The sequence below is a fragment of the Prunus avium genome, chromosome 6, assembly GCF_965620075.1.
Source record: "Prunus avium chromosome 6, drPruAviu1.hap1.1, whole genome shotgun sequence".
Lineage (NCBI taxonomy): Eukaryota > Viridiplantae > Streptophyta > Magnoliopsida > Rosales > Rosaceae > Prunus > Prunus avium.
This window is the reverse complement of record NC_142289.1, coordinates 4,895,263-4,910,968: the sequence shown is the minus strand read 5'-3', so window position 1 is coordinate 4,910,968 and position 15,706 is coordinate 4,895,263. Positions and strand designations below refer to the sequence as shown.

Genomic DNA, 15,706 nt, shown 5'->3' with positions numbered 1-15,706 from the left:
GTTAATTGTAAAATTTATTTTATTTGACATATTTTGCAATTTAACTACGCTTTCTCTCTATGATTCTATAACATTATAAATCACGTGAGGATGAATAGTGAGAAATGTGCATATAATGCCCGGTTATATGCAAGTTGTTTGATTATAAAGTAATGCATTAATTTTAGATGTCAAAAAAGATATTATGCACTCTTTGTAGTTTATAATGTAATCTATCATTTATGTTTTATGCAAAAATATATATTGACTATTTTGAAGTGTTAATAACGATTCCCGGATTCTAAAGTTAATCTCCAACAATAAGCGCTAAGCTAATGACCAAGTACTACTGCCAGATGGAAAGTTGGGGGCCATGCTGCATGTTATGACAATAAATGGACTCTTAGTAAACGAGCTTATTATATATTAATCCATGATTACTCCCACAACAAGTAATAATGTTAAGAATCTTATGACTGCAATGCAACCAACAAAGTATTTTTTTTTTTTTTTTTTTTAAATTATAGGAAAAAAGGATTCCAAGGTGATCCAGTAAAGGGTTTTTCCCAAAAAGATTCCAAGGTGGGTGGCAGGCAAGAATAACAATTTGAGCCTTATCTATCTCCAAGAAGATTAGTATTTGCCCAAAACAGTAAACAAACACGTCAAACTCTGGGAAGCTGATTGGCAAATCAAAGCAATTTTATGAATAAATGAAGAAAGGAGGTTGGTGTATGTAGTTCACCGGATCAGCCGGTCACCTCATCGCCCACAAGGCTCTTCTTGGGTTGGGGGGGACTACCCACGGGTAACCATATGCTTCTGTGGGCGCACCGAACGCGCAGTAGCCGTTGTGCTTTTTTGTAGGTTTTTGCCTTTTTTTGTTTTTAAGGCCCACAGGCCCTACCTATTATGCGATTTGGACCATTCTTGCGGCTTTGTTTGCCTCTTCGGGTCCACAACCGTTTGTAAAGTGGTTGGGTTGACAATTGGCACAGCCAATTATCATTCTGGAATTTCTTTTTAAATTCCAGTTTTTATTTATGGATGCGAGTTGGCATGGTGTTGATGTATTAGCGTGGGACATGGGTGTCTGGAGGATTCCGACGGCACCGTTTATGGTGGCGTAGTTGAGAGAAGAAGATGTAAGCTCAGTGTTGTAGGTGTAGCTGTGAGACAATGCCAAAAAAGAAAGAGCCAAAAGAACAAAGATCGAGGAGGTCCACATGCCCCGGGATGTATAAGTGCAGTTGTAAACGACGCCGGATTCAACGCCCTTATTGACTCCTTGCTTTAGCTCCTCCTGACATGACACCCCCTTCCTTATCATATGTATGTGAGCACATCCTAGTAAATTTACATCCTCATCATCAACATCATCAATTAAACCCCTTTTTCCAACTAATTATTGCAAATAATTAGCATGTTTGAGTTACTTTGGAGCTTTTTCTTTTATCATTGGACAATACGTTCGAGTTGTTTTTTTATACAACAAGTTCTAGAATTACCAAGAGAGTTTCACTAAAAAGAGAGAGAAAGTTATATTGCTTGGAGAAGAAGGTATATGTCTTCCTAGTTTTGGATAGGGTTCATATATTATACATTGCAAGGATAAAGGCATCTAATCATCCTATTAGCTAGCTAGGCCACAACATCATTCAATGTTCCTTTCTTTTCTTTCCATTGAGGTGATTCTATTCATAATTAAACAAAGAATATAATGCTTCAAGAAACTTACCTATATCGAGAATGTCACTATAAAAGCATTTTAAGACAATCATGTATCGTCATATATTTTAACTTTTCCACCACGATTAATTTAGAATGCCACCACCTTGACATCCTTATTGCGTGGAAGTATTATATAGTGAAAATTGATCGCACATAAACCACAGCCTTTATGATCTTTGGTTTGCACAACTATATCTGATAGTTATTGTTTCCACAGTTAGCGTCCATTCAATCCAATTCATTTTTTTGTCCTTCAATTCAATACACGGCGGAGGAATTGATGTGCTCGAGATGGAGCCCAGGCAAACATTTTCACAACCGTGTTTCAACAAAAACGAAGTCAATATTAATAGGAAAATCTCAAATAATTTAAGTAAAATAATATTTTCATTGTACACAACATCGTAGTTTTAGATTATATATATAAATATTTACATAATATGCACATAGGAGGAAGACATGCAACGATCAAGACCACTTGCGCCACCCGTTATATCTTGTTATATTAAAAAAGATAATGGTTAGTTGTGTTCCATAAAAATAGGATCCATTATCTGATTTTTCTTTTAATTTAAACTTTTTTAATATGAAAAAAATATGAATTTACTATATTATCATAATTTAATTAATAATTTCAATTCTTAATGTTTGCATTAACTAAGGGCATTTTCTGGTATTTTGAATGTTTTACCATTTTCTGCCTTTTGCTTTATATATATACTAGCCTCTCTGCATGCGCTTCCGCGCTTGCGAGATGCTTTTTAAAAAAAATTTAAAATTTATTTTAGAATTAAAAAAGATAATGGGTAGTTGTATTCCATAAAAATAGGATTCATCATCTAATTTTTCTTTAAATTTTAATTTTTTTAAAATATTAAAAAGTGTGAATTTACCATATTATCCTCATTTAATTAATAATTTCAATTCTTAATGTTTGCATTAACCAAGGGCATTTTTTGGTATTTTGAATGTTTCATCATTCTCTTCCTTTTGCTTTATATATATATATACAGTTATTCTCTTATCTGGATGTCTGCACGTTATTATCGTGCGGATCCTATTGTAAACAGGCAGGAAAACGGAGAGGGGTAGTACAAAATACACGGCGTCCGCACGATAATAATGTCCGGATGTCCGCATAAGAGAATTTCTGTATATATATCTGGACATTATTATCGTGCGGACGCCGTGTATTTTGTACTACCCCTCTCTGTTTTCCTGCATGTTTACAATAGGATCCGCACGATAATAACGTGCGGACATCCGGATAAGAGAATAACTGATATACAGAAATTCTCTTATGCGTACATCCGGACGTTATTATCGTGCGGACGCCGTGTATTTCGTACTACACCTCTCTGTTTTCCAGCTTGTTTACAATAGGATCCGCACGATAATAACATGCGGACATCCGGATAAGAGAATAACTGTATATATATATATATATATATATATATATATAAACGTTAAATTTTTTTTTTTTTTAACTTTTAAGAATACAGATTCTCACAATTTTAGTCCAATCCATAACAGTTCGTTGTACCAAATGACCCCTAATTGTATTGTATTATTTATAAAATTTTCTAATTAAAATAAATTGATGTTCAAAAAGCTTATACCTCACTGCTTCAAAACTCACACTTCGCATAGCGCGACTAAAATACCTCGCATCAATGCCTCACTTTTCATAACATTGGTCAACATCACACTTAGGCATCGAATATCAGTTTTCGTTTGTATATGTATTGTGTGATATCTACTCGGTTTTGTTGTTTTGCATGAAGCTGCCTCGTGATACAATACCGTTGAACTTTGGTAGTTATTGTTTGATAGTTATTGTTTCCACTGTTAGCGTCCATTCAATCCAATTCATTTTTTTGTCCTTCAATTCAATACATGGCGGAGGAATTGATGTGCTCGAGATGGAGCCCAGGCAAACATTTTCATAACCGTGTTTCAACAAGAATGAAGTCAACATTAATAGGAAAATCTCAAATAATTTAAGTAAAATAATTTTTTCATTCTACACAACATTGTAGTTTTAGATTATGTATATAAATATTTACATAATATGCACATAGGAGGAAGACATGCAACGATCAAGACCACTTGCGCCACCCGTTATATCTTGTTATATTAAAAAAGATAATGGTTAGTTGTGTTCCATAAAAATAGGATCCATTATCTGATTTTTCTTTTAATTTAAACTTTTTTAATATGAAAAAATAGAATTTACCATATTATTATCATTTAATTAATGGATCCGCGCATGCAAGAGGCTTTTTATAAAAAAAAATTTAATTTATTTTAGAATTAAAAAAGATAATGAGTAGTTGTGTTTCATAAAAAGAGAATCTATTATCTGAATTTTCTTTTAATTTTAAATTTGTTTAATATGAAAAAGTGTGAATTTACCATATTATCCTTATTTAATTAATCATTTCAATTCTTAATGTTTGCATTAACCAAGGGTATTTTATGGTATTTTGAATGTTTCACCATTCTCTGCCTTTTGCTTTATATATACTAGCATCTTTGCATGCGCTTCCGCGCCTGCAAGAGGCTTTTTAAAAAAATAAATAAATAAATTTATTTTAAGATTAAAAAAGATAATGGATAGTTATGCTCCATAAAAATAGAATCCATTATCTGATTTTTCTTTTAATTTTAATTTTTTAAATATGAAAAGTGTGAATTTACCATATTATCCTCATTTAATTAATAATTTTAATTCTTAATGTTTGTATTAACCAAGGGCATTTTCTGGTATTTTGAATGTTTCACCATTCTCTGCCTTTTGCTTTATATATATAGATATATATATATATCTCCCTAATTGTATTGTATTATTTATAAATTTTTCTAATTAAAATAAATTGATGTTCAAAAAGCTTACACCTCACTGCTTCAAAACTTCTTTGGCCTCACTGCTTCAAAACTCACACTTCACATAGCGCAACTAAAATACCTCACATCAATGCCTCACTTTTCATAACATTGGTCAACATCACACTCAGGCATCGAATATCAGTTTTCGTTTGTATATGTATTGTGTGATATCTACTCGGTTTTGTTGTTTTGCATGAAGCTGCCTCGTGATACAATACCGTTGAACTTTGGTAGTCGTATTGTAGCAACGAATCACAGCAGCTTGAGCTTCCTCTCCTAGACCCCTACAATGTTCTCCAAACCCTTTTCAATGATCAATCCAAATCAAGAGAGTTAAAACAAGAATTAACGAACACCTATTGGTTGTTAATTGAATTGGCCAAGCTTTTGGTGTGCTTTCAAGTAGGTAGTTGTGGGTTCAAACCCCCATGGTACTTGTGTGTGTAAGTTTTCCCCCTCCTCTTCCTAACTTTGGCAACAAAAAAAACCGAGAATTAACAAACAAAGCATCTAAATTTACCAAAGAAAAAGGGCCCTGTTTTGGGAATATGATTCTGAAAGACCAAATGAATTCAAAATTTCAAAGGCCTTATTATCCATGGCCATATATGTCACCCCTTTCCTCTTGTACCTTACCAATTATCTGCCAGGGAGATAGATGATTCAGTTACAAAGTTGTGCTTAATTAATTAACAAATGGAGAAAGTTGCAAGGTGGGGTTTTCTGTGCTTTGCTTTGTATGTGGTGTAATATATGTTGGGTCCTTTAGTTACTTTTTTATATACAAAAAGCAATGGAGAATTTGTTCAAATACAAAAAACTTGAAAGATCCATTAAAAAGACGTGAGTTTGGGAATATGATTTGTTTGTTCTTGGCGTCATTGTATTTTGGCAAATTGTTACAAAACCGAAGGTATAAAACGTGACAGTTCGTAGAGAGAGCAAAAAGGGATTTTCCTCTGCACTGCATTTTATTTTGGCGGTTATAACTATAAACTCACATCTCTCATGCATGAGCAATTTGGACATGGATGAAATCGGGTCACACACATGAGTGGTGATTGATGCCCTTGTTGTTATCCAGATCCACCTTAAGCTCGAAACAAGTACAGCTAAGAATAAGCAAATGGTTCCCTTTTGGGTGTGGATGAGATGTCTATGACTACAAATGAGTTGGTGTCTGGATGGTGGGACTGGGCCTTTCAATTTCAACTGATAAAGGTGTGTATTAGAAACCAAATTGTGCTGAATTTAGTCGTTTACGTTGCGTATAAGTAATTGTGAGTTGTTTATGAATTATGCATAACACCTGCGAAAAACGCACAACACAAGGGGCCCAGGTTTATTTATGAGTAGCCACCCCCTTGACAGAAAGGAGAGGGGGACTGTAAAGTAAATGGGTATCACAAGATTTCAATAACTCATGACCCTATCTATATACAGGCTAGCAATAGTCATTCACAAAGCACATAAACTGCTATAAGTCCTTAGTATACATACTAGCAATTGGGCTTCGTAAATCCACAAGCGGCTCTAGCAAATTCCACAAGCTTCTCACTTTCACTGATGAGGAGATTGAGTGTCCTAAACATTTGTGATTAGTGGAATCATCGACAATTATTGGCCTGTTGCAGCTCCAGTATAATGCCAACTTGGCAGGAAGTTAGTTAGTTAGTTACAATCGCCCAGCTGTGCACCAACGAACTATCCGATCCCATGCAAAACACCCCACATAGTCCCATAAATACGACTCACAAAACCAAACGCTGACTTGTCACTTCGATTTCCCTCCCATTTCCCTAACCCCTGTCTTCTCCTCCCAAACTTAATTAGAAAGCCTATAGAGAATTTCAAAAGAAACACGTGGTCTTGTGGTCGAATCTCCGCCTTACTAGAAAAAAAAACACATACACATACACTCCAACGATTATGACAGGTCAAAACGACACGTCGCCCAAACAACCGGAGCATGCAAGATCCCCGCCGCCGCTAATGGTGCAGACTGCTCCACCTGCTGCACCTGCTGCTGACGTGGAGAACCAGACTCCAGCCCACGCCCAGACTACGGGCACGGGATTCGGAGTGTCGGGGATCCTGCGGCGATGGAAGAGAGAGGACTCGTTGAGAAGAGGCTCTCTGGCTTTGAGGGGACTGTCTACGGTCTTCTCTTTTCTGGCCTTCATCATCATGGCCAGCAACAAGCACGGCGATTTGGAAGACTTCAATCAATATGAAAAATACAGGTACAAATTAATTCATAATTTTGGTGTTTATTTGAATTTTGTACACACATGGAAATTGGAATTAAATATTATATATATATATATATTTGTAGCTATGTGTTGGCAATAGCTATTCTGTCGATGTTGTACAGCGGCATGTGTTGCGTAGATACAGCTGCACCAAAATGGATTCAGTTGCATCCTCAACTTGTGATACTCGCAAGTGCACGAGCCGTTTGGTAGTATAGCATATATAAGTGCGAGGTCGATCCCACGAGGATTGGTGATTGAATGATCCAATTCATTTTTCCTACACAAAACAGAAATGAAAAAGAAAGGAAATAAATAAAACAAGGAAGAAAGAAATAACTAACTCAAGCAGATAAGTTCCCAAGTTCAATTAGATTAATGGATTGATTCTAGCTAAAGTATGATTAAGCCATGGTGTGTGGTCATAACCTTGTGTTCCTAATTCCCTAATTTGATCATTTGTTGTCTAACCTAAAATTAAGCATTAGGAACCCATTAAGCATAGAAGAACATTTTAAACAACCAAGTATGTATCTAATCCCTGTTGTCGAATGTCCATACATACTCTTCCTATTCATAGTTCAATTCGAATTAAAGCATGGTGTCTACTCTTAATTCAAACCAAGATAGCTAACATGCAAGCCTAAATGGTGATCAATCATTCAAACTAGCATATTAACTTATAAGCATAATGAATAAGAACAAAAACCATAATTGAAACTTGGAAACTAATCAAACTTGAAACTAAAGAAAAGAATTTACATAACAATGAAAATTAAGTAGAACTTGGAAAAACTTAAGGAGAATTTCAGCACAAAGATCTCATTATAACAATTGAAAACTAGAAAGAGAAACTAAGAGAATTTGAGGGAGAGAAGGGAAGGGAGCTCTAGAGAAGTGTTTGAGAGCTCCCCCCCTTGGGGTGTTTTTACAAGCTTGGGAAACCTCACTATATATAGGCCTAAGGAAGCTGAAAATCTGAATTAAGTATGGCTAATGCATACAACACTTTGTTTTATAAAATCTGAAATGGTTGATGCACTTCACTAATGCATACAACACTTCCATTATAAAATCTGAAATGGTTGATGCACTTCACTAATAAATCCCACCAGCAGCCCTAGCTCATCTTCATGTCACCATGACCAAGCTTCCAACCAGAAATGATAGCTCATACCTAGCTCACCATGACCAAGCATCCAACCAGCACATGCTGAGGTCAGCATGACCAGAAACTTCAAGGGCTTACAACTTGGGCTTCTCTTAATCAAATTAGGACTTTAAGCACTCGAAATTGAAGTTCAGAATGTCTTCTTTCCAGCCATATGTTATTTGGGCCAATCCAAGGTCGGAGGAAGAAGTTAAGGCCGAAACAAATTGCTAACTCATTTTCCGCGCTGATAAGATCCATCCTGAGCATGGTTCTGTGTTTGCTAGGTAACGGACTCCAGATTTATCCAATGGGGCTGAATTTTGGATATGTTATAGTACACACCCATTGGAACAACTTTCATGAAGAATTCTGCCTCATCCGAGCTGTGTAGGTTGCTGAAACAAAGCTTGCAATATGACCTACGGAACTGGACTGGCAGGGGGCTGTAGCCAAAATTGAGTTTGTCTTTAAGCTCTTCATCCATTCATCCAAATTAGGCCCTAACATGCATGGATTGCATCATTTACTATCCAAAGCCCTCATTATTACCTAAAGCTCAATGAACTAAAAGATAAACACAAAAAGGATTAAAAGCACAAGTTTAACTCAAAAACATAACCAAATCATAAGCTAGAAGGGTACAAAATGATATACAATTATGAACCGATCAGCATGCAAGCAGCGTGACATGTCCACCAACTCTCCACTGGCAGAGAAGTGGTTCAGCGCCGGACATCGGCCTTGGCTGACTTTATCGGCGATCAAGTTAATTTAGTTTAAGTTTTTGTCCTTTTTCTTATTCTTGGTACGTAAAATGTATCTAAGTTGCAATTATGCCAAAAAAGAAAAAGTGAAAAAAGAAAGTTCTTGTGAGTGCCAGATAAGCTAGCTAAGCAAAAAGGCCAAACGTTTGATTTGTTTGTGGGTTGCTTTGCTTACTACAAATTATGGCATATATGTTGATATTGTCGTCCTCGTCGGCAATTCCGATGACAAACAGAATGAGAGATGTACAAATCGACGTTTTTACAGACTCTTCAGCAGCCGCCATTAGTGTGGCCTTCCTAGCTTTCGTTGCTCTCATTTCCGGTTACAAATTGTCATCTCAATTTGATAGATTGAAAATGGCTACATTTGTTTGTTTTTATGGGCCTCATGCCACATTGACACAAGAATCATATGACACCACCATTTACTCACAAACAACAAGTCAACCTGCTTTTGTTTTTTTGGTTTCCTTGGGTGGCTGGAGCTTGGAGGAGGAGCTGAATATGTCAACTCAACACATCATGTGCTTACCTATGTGTTTGGTGGTGCCACGCTGTACTTCCCCCATACTATATATATTGCAAGGTAGACCACCCATTAATAAAACAATGGCTATCCAACCAAAAAATAAAAATAAAAATAAAGAAGAAAAATATTGTTTCTATTGATTTTCGATCGAAGCAGAATTTGTAGTTAGATGTCGCATTGTAGTTAGAATGTGCAATCATGTTCATTTGGCATGAATTAACATATTCTCTTGATTAAAAAGGCCAATTTCAATAGACTTTTAATTGGAGGATTCCAATAACGTGAATTTAGTATAATGATTGGACCGAGGGATTTTACAGTTACGAGTTAGGCATTTTAACCATTCAATCATGAATGCTTAGAGAAATTCTCGTCTGTAGTGAATGATTGAGATTCCTATAAAAATGAGTCATCTCTAATATCAAATTATTACAGCAAGCAAATTCATTGAGTCCCAAATGTTTATGGAAACATTTCAAATTTTAGAACATAAACCTATATACGTTCACAACACATAAGCGGCTATAAGTCTTTAGTGTACACGCTAACAATCGCGGTTCGTACATCCATAAAAGACTAGCAAATTCCACATGCCTCTTCTTAATGATGAGGGGACAGACTGTCATAAACATTTGTGATCAATGGAAACATCTACAATCATTCTTCGCAACCCTGCTCATATTAACTACACAGGGTTGGCCAAGATTCCTAGCCACCTGCCCGACTTGTCTACATGGGTGGTTAGCTAGTTTCCTCTTCCCCTATTGCCTTTAGATTTGATGGTATTCCCATATACCCCTTTGTGGGTGATTACAGGACATAGGCACTATGCGGATGGTTGCAGTGGCTTTCAAGTAAAAAGGTTTGGTTATGCAAGTATTTGGATGTACAATGATATACTAATTGAACAGTTAGGTACATAATTTCATGGCATGATATTCAATTATATAACGTCACGACTACAAAAATGAAAAACTACGACGCCTATTTAACGACGATAAAACTAAAAAGGGTCGTGTTTTTAAAAACCACGAAAAACCACGACGGTTCAATCTAAAACCATCGTGTTTTAAAAGGCGCTCTCAAAAATTCTGACGGTTCCTTATGAAAACAGTCGTGTTTTATAGCACGCTGGACCCAAAATTCACTTAAGTTTTCGCAGCTCTCTCCCAAACCACACTCTCTCGCGACCTTTAGAAACCCTCTCTCTCTCAATTCTCTTTCTCATCGCTGAAACACCATCTCCATCGCGCCGTCTTGGTCACTAAGCTCGCCATCCAAGTCACAGATCTTGGCATCCAGTTCACTAAGGTCGTCATATCCCTTGACGAGGACCCTCCACAATCTTCGCGATCTCCTTCATGAGGCCTCTCTCGATCCCACTCGTCTCTTCTGTTCCAGGCTTCGCCTTCTCTTCTTTGACCCGTTCTTCAGTAAATTTGAGGTTTCGTTTTGGTCTTTATCTTACTTTTGTTTGGGCGATTTCAAAGATTTGCAAGCGACGCTTATCGGTGGTGGTTACGAGTTGGATCATCATTGTGTAATCACGATTCTGTTAGCCGTTGCGCTTAGGTCCAAGTCTGACGATGTTGTGGGTTGTGAGTGTATATGTGCTTCTGTTTTTAATTTATTTCTATCTATTTTGCTTATTTTCTAAATTATTTTCTATTTCCTGCCATTTTTGTTTCAAAGAGTATAGATCTTCATAGGTTGTAACACAAAATCTGTTGATCTTTTCCTTTTCCCCTTTCTGCTGGTGTTGATTGAGATTTTTGTTTTTGTTTTTGTTTTTTCTGTCTGAAGCTTTTTTCCTCCTGTTTTTGTGTCTTTGTCTACCAGTCACACTGCATCAATTGCAGCGGAAATAATGGAATTCTCGTGAGAATGCATGGTCATGAATTTGGGAAAGCAAGTGGGATGGGGAGTCTTTTGTTGTGTGTGGGTATGTGCACATGTAGATATAACCTGTTCTCTTACTTTGCAAAATTCTAGAAATCTGTTTAGCATGTGATCTGGGTTATTTGGGTTTTCAGGGTTTTTTGGATGTGATGAATTTGAAGCAAATTTTTGAAACTTAAATGCAGGGTTTTTGTTTAAAGTAATGCCATGCTCTAGTTTAAGGGTTTATTTGGAGGCAAGACAGAGTTTGACACAGGTGTAATTCTTTAATTTGAGTTATCCATTTTTATATTTGTGTTTATGCTTCTTTGTCCAAATTTTGGTCTGTCACAGGGAAAAGAAACTTGAAAGTGCTTTCTTGGTGGATTTCCAGGATGCACTTTGACTTATAGTACAACGTTGTAATAAATTTTGTGATGTTGACATATGTTTTTCATTTTTGGATATGGAGTATTTTGTTTGAATTTTATCTAGTTTTCAAGTACTTTACGAAGGATAAAGATGCTTGAATTTTTTTTTTTTTGGGCATATCATAGGATTTTTTATTGTGGTTATATTGATTCCATGACTCTTCTCTTAGTTTGAATTCTGGACTGTTGATATGATTCAAAGGAGAAGACCTTCTCTTTCTCTTCTTCATCAATGGTGTGTGAAGTGCAAAATGGGGCAGAGATTGTGAACTATTTCTTCCTGCACTGTCTAATTGTCTTACCCCTTTGGTTAAAGCTATTCAGGGAGGCCAATTTGTGTTGCGTTATCATAGTTGAGTGTGGATTTCTTTTGTTAGAGGCATAAGTTTTTTGGTGGGAGGAAGAAGGGTATGGTTCTAAAAGATGTGTGGTGATGGCTATTGTTTGGGTAGTTTGTGGGGAGATGAGAGTAAGATATTTGACAAGTGAGGGGTGAGGAGGTGGATTATCTGTGGGAAAGCGTTTGTTTCTGGCATCTCTTAGGGCTTCAATCTCTTCAGAATTTTGGGATAGTTCTTTGTTTGCAAATGTTTCAAATTGTAATGCAAGTTTTTTTTTTCTTTCCCTTTTCTTTTCCTTCTGTTAAGTGTTTATGGCCTTGAATGAAGTTCTACTTAATGTTTGGTACATCTCCAATTGTAGGCTTGAATTACTTTTTGGCCCCGTTTGGTTCACGGAATGAATTTGATGGGAAATCATTTCCCATGTCATTTCCCAAGGGATGGGAAATGGTGATTCCTTTCCCATGTTTGGTAATGCCGGGAAAGTGACCCGGAAATATCACTTTATTTCCTTTCCCATGTTTGTTTTGAGTAGGAATGGAAAACAAATTTTGTTTAGTTTCCCAATTGTATCCCTATTAAAATAATAAAAAAATACCAATAATTGTTGGATAAAAACTGTAATTATGAATTGTTAGTAAGGACAAATTAGTCAAAAAAAAAGTTAGTCTTACTTTCCCATGGGAAGGGAAAGTGAAACCCAAGTAGGAAGGAAGGATTCACTTTCCCTCCTACTTTCCCATGTGCTAGGCAACGCTTTCCCATGCCTGACTTACCAAACACGGGAAAGCAATTGGTTTCCCATCCCCAAGATTCCTTTCCCATGAACCAAACGCAGCCATTGGGTGGGACATCACGAAATTACAGGTATAACTTATGTGATCTATTTTGGGTTTTTGTTTCTCTAACTGCTCATTCTTGTTTTACGTATAGTATGTCAGCTATAGATTTCTACTATTTAGTCGACAAAGTTAAAGGTGTGGATGGCAAGGATCGGGTAGCCTTGGTATTTGATGGGAAATATTTGCCTCATTCTAAGCAGGTCAGTTGCTATTGCTGCCTTATTCTGACAGTAACTTGCAGAAAATTAAAATTGAAAAATAAAAAGTTGAATGAAAAATTGTAGTGAATTAGTGATTTATTGCAGCAGCAGACTTAGAAATTCAATTTTGTTATAGTTTTTCCTTGTTGAAAATGCTCAGCTCTCATCTTGAGATGCAACAACAAGCAACATCAGACTAATACGTGCAAGTTTGACACATCTCAGTTGGCAAAATATTCTGCTCATGACATGTGACAAATTGCTTTTTCTTTTCTTGTTCTTTTTTTCCATATGATGACAGAGAAGTTAGAAATGGTAAAGCATTAACCTTGGAACTAGGACTATGATTAGATGATAAAACTAACCTTCTTCATTTGTTCAATTTGGGAAATTTCAAGGCCTGCTGACAAGGCTGGGCCTGTTTAAATTGTTTATTATATTTGTAGCTTGTGAAATGCATGTATACTTTCTAGGCCGAGTCACTGAGATTCTAGGCTAATGGTTGAAGAACCTGAAAATTATGTACCCATATATCTCCTGGTCCTTAGAAATACTGCATACTTTTGTGAAGTAAAATTTCTCTTTCACCTAATTTTATTTGTTTATAATCTTAGCTTTTTTTTTCTCTGTCATTTTGATTTATTTACAAGGATGATGGAGTAGACTTCAATTGTGCATAATTTGTATGTTTGGATGAGCAGTACTAGATGTAGGTCTTGTTAGGAGACGGTTGTACTACTTAATTACCATGTATCAATTGAATATTTATATTTAAGTGGTATGTATGTCGTAGGAATAAAAATTGGTTAATTATGTAATAACTATTGAAGCTTCAAGTTTTATGAAAGAAATGAGTTTTGATTGTATATATTCATTATTAAAGCATTATAGTTGTTTTTCTAGTTAAAATCGTTGTATAGAATCAAAGGAAACAAAAACAAATTGAAATGTACTAGGGTGGAACTTATTTTGACGACATACTTAAGGACAATCAACGACGGTTTTGTTGTAGAAACCATCATCTTTACTAATATTTACGACGCTTTTGATATAAACGGTCGTCTTTACCTCTATCAACGACGGTTCTTAACAAAAAACCGTCGTCTTTACATACTTAAGGACAATCAACGACGGTTTTGTTGTAGAAACCGTCATCTTTACTAATATTTACGACGCTTTTGATATAAACCGTCGTCTTTACCTCTATCAACGACGGTTCTTAACAAAAAACCGTCGTCTTTACATCTATCAACGACTTGTTTTGACAAAACCGTCGTCTTTATGATAAACAACGACGGTTAAAAACCGTCGTAGTTTGACATTCAAAAAGATGGCGGTCGATTTAACGACGGTTTTCAAAGAATAAAGACGATGGTTTTTCCCCGTCGTCTATTTCCATTTTTGTAGTAGTGTGTGTTGAAATCAAGGTAAAAAATGATTCTAGAATTTCATCGTTGGTTTCTCTTTGAATATTTTTGTACTATCTTAATTGTGATTCATGGTAGAAAGAACTACGTGTGGCTTGATCCCTCAATAAGAGTATGTAGGCAACCTAGGCTAATCTAAGTGCAGCCGCAAGTTTATGATTTATTTGTTATGTTCAGTTTTGTCAAGTTGAAATTGAAGACTTTCTTATGTTGGTAAAGGGGGGCCTGTAGCCCATTGAAACTTTTGCTAATTGGTAATTGGTTTATACCTTGTGCTTGCTGAACGCTTGAGAAATAATTGAGTTTGCTATGCAGGTAGATTTCTGGATTTTGAGCCTTTTTCAGGGGAGACTCTTTCGGTTTTTCAGTATAATTCAAACCCTAAAACACTTTTTGGGATTAGGGCAAGAAGGGTATTTTGGTCATTCATGCCCAATACATGCCAGGTGTTGGACACGCACGGGTTTCAACACGGATTCCAAAGTGGAATTTGGGTCGGGTCCTTTCAGATTGTTTGTGAGTAAATTGTGTCATATGATACATGTTCTTGTGTTGCTAAAAAAAACAGAAGAAAAAGAATGTTTCAATTGGACTTTCAATCGAAGAAGAATTTGTAATTTGGATGTCGCATTTTAGTTAGAATGTGCAAGCGAATTCATTATACATGAATGATCACATTCTCTTGATAGAAAAGACCAATTTTAAAATACTTAATTGCAGGATTTCAATAACTTTAATTTAGTATGGATTGGCCCTATGGATTTTGCCATTACAAATTAGTCATTTTAACCATTCAATTGTGAATGCTTAGAGAAATCCTTGTACATAGTGAATAATTGAGATTCCGATAAAAATGAGTAATCTCTAATATCAAATAAATCCAACAAACAAATATGTTGATGCTAAAAAATGGTCGAACACTTTTGGACCAAACTTAGCGATGATGTCACCTTCTGCCATGCGTAGTCTTCGGCAGTGTAGATGTTCTGCAAGACAAAAGACAAGTAGTAAGACCTTCGGGACAGGTGTGATACCGACCGAAGACTCCCCGATAATTAAGTTAGTATCATGTATGGAATGAGCCTTGATCTGGACAGAGTGATAACTAAGTAGTCGAATGTCCAGTTACCTGGTTTTGGGGACTTGTGCCCCTTTTTATAAACTTTGGGAGAGGTGCATCTTTAGTGGAGTTTTGATATGGGATTGTGGGCATTGCCTGAGAAGGCGCCACATGTCCTTTATGAGACGAAGGCTCATGTCTTGCCGATGGTACTTTGTGGGGTGCAA

The 15,706-nt window shown here is 36.2% G+C and overlaps 1 long non-coding RNA gene and 1 pseudogene across 3 annotated transcripts; both read left to right on the top strand.

Moving 5' to 3' along the window:
* The first annotated feature begins 6,397 nt into the window (after positions 1-6,397).
* Positions 6,398-10,158, top strand: LOC110767286 (CASP-like protein 4B1; annotated as a pseudogene).
* A 76-nt stretch (positions 10,159-10,234) lies between these two features.
* Positions 10,235-13,858, top strand: LOC110767311 (uncharacterized). Of its 3 annotated transcripts, none has more exons than XR_015836662.1 (2): positions 10,235-12,992; positions 13,643-13,858. It is a non-coding gene; the product is annotated as an uncharacterized LOC110767311 (long non-coding RNA). The 3 variants fall into 3 exon arrangements; XR_015836664.1 differs by having other exon boundaries at positions 13,153-13,858; XR_015836663.1 differs by having other exon boundaries at positions 13,129-13,858.
* Positions 13,859-15,706: the final 1,848 nt, after the last annotated feature.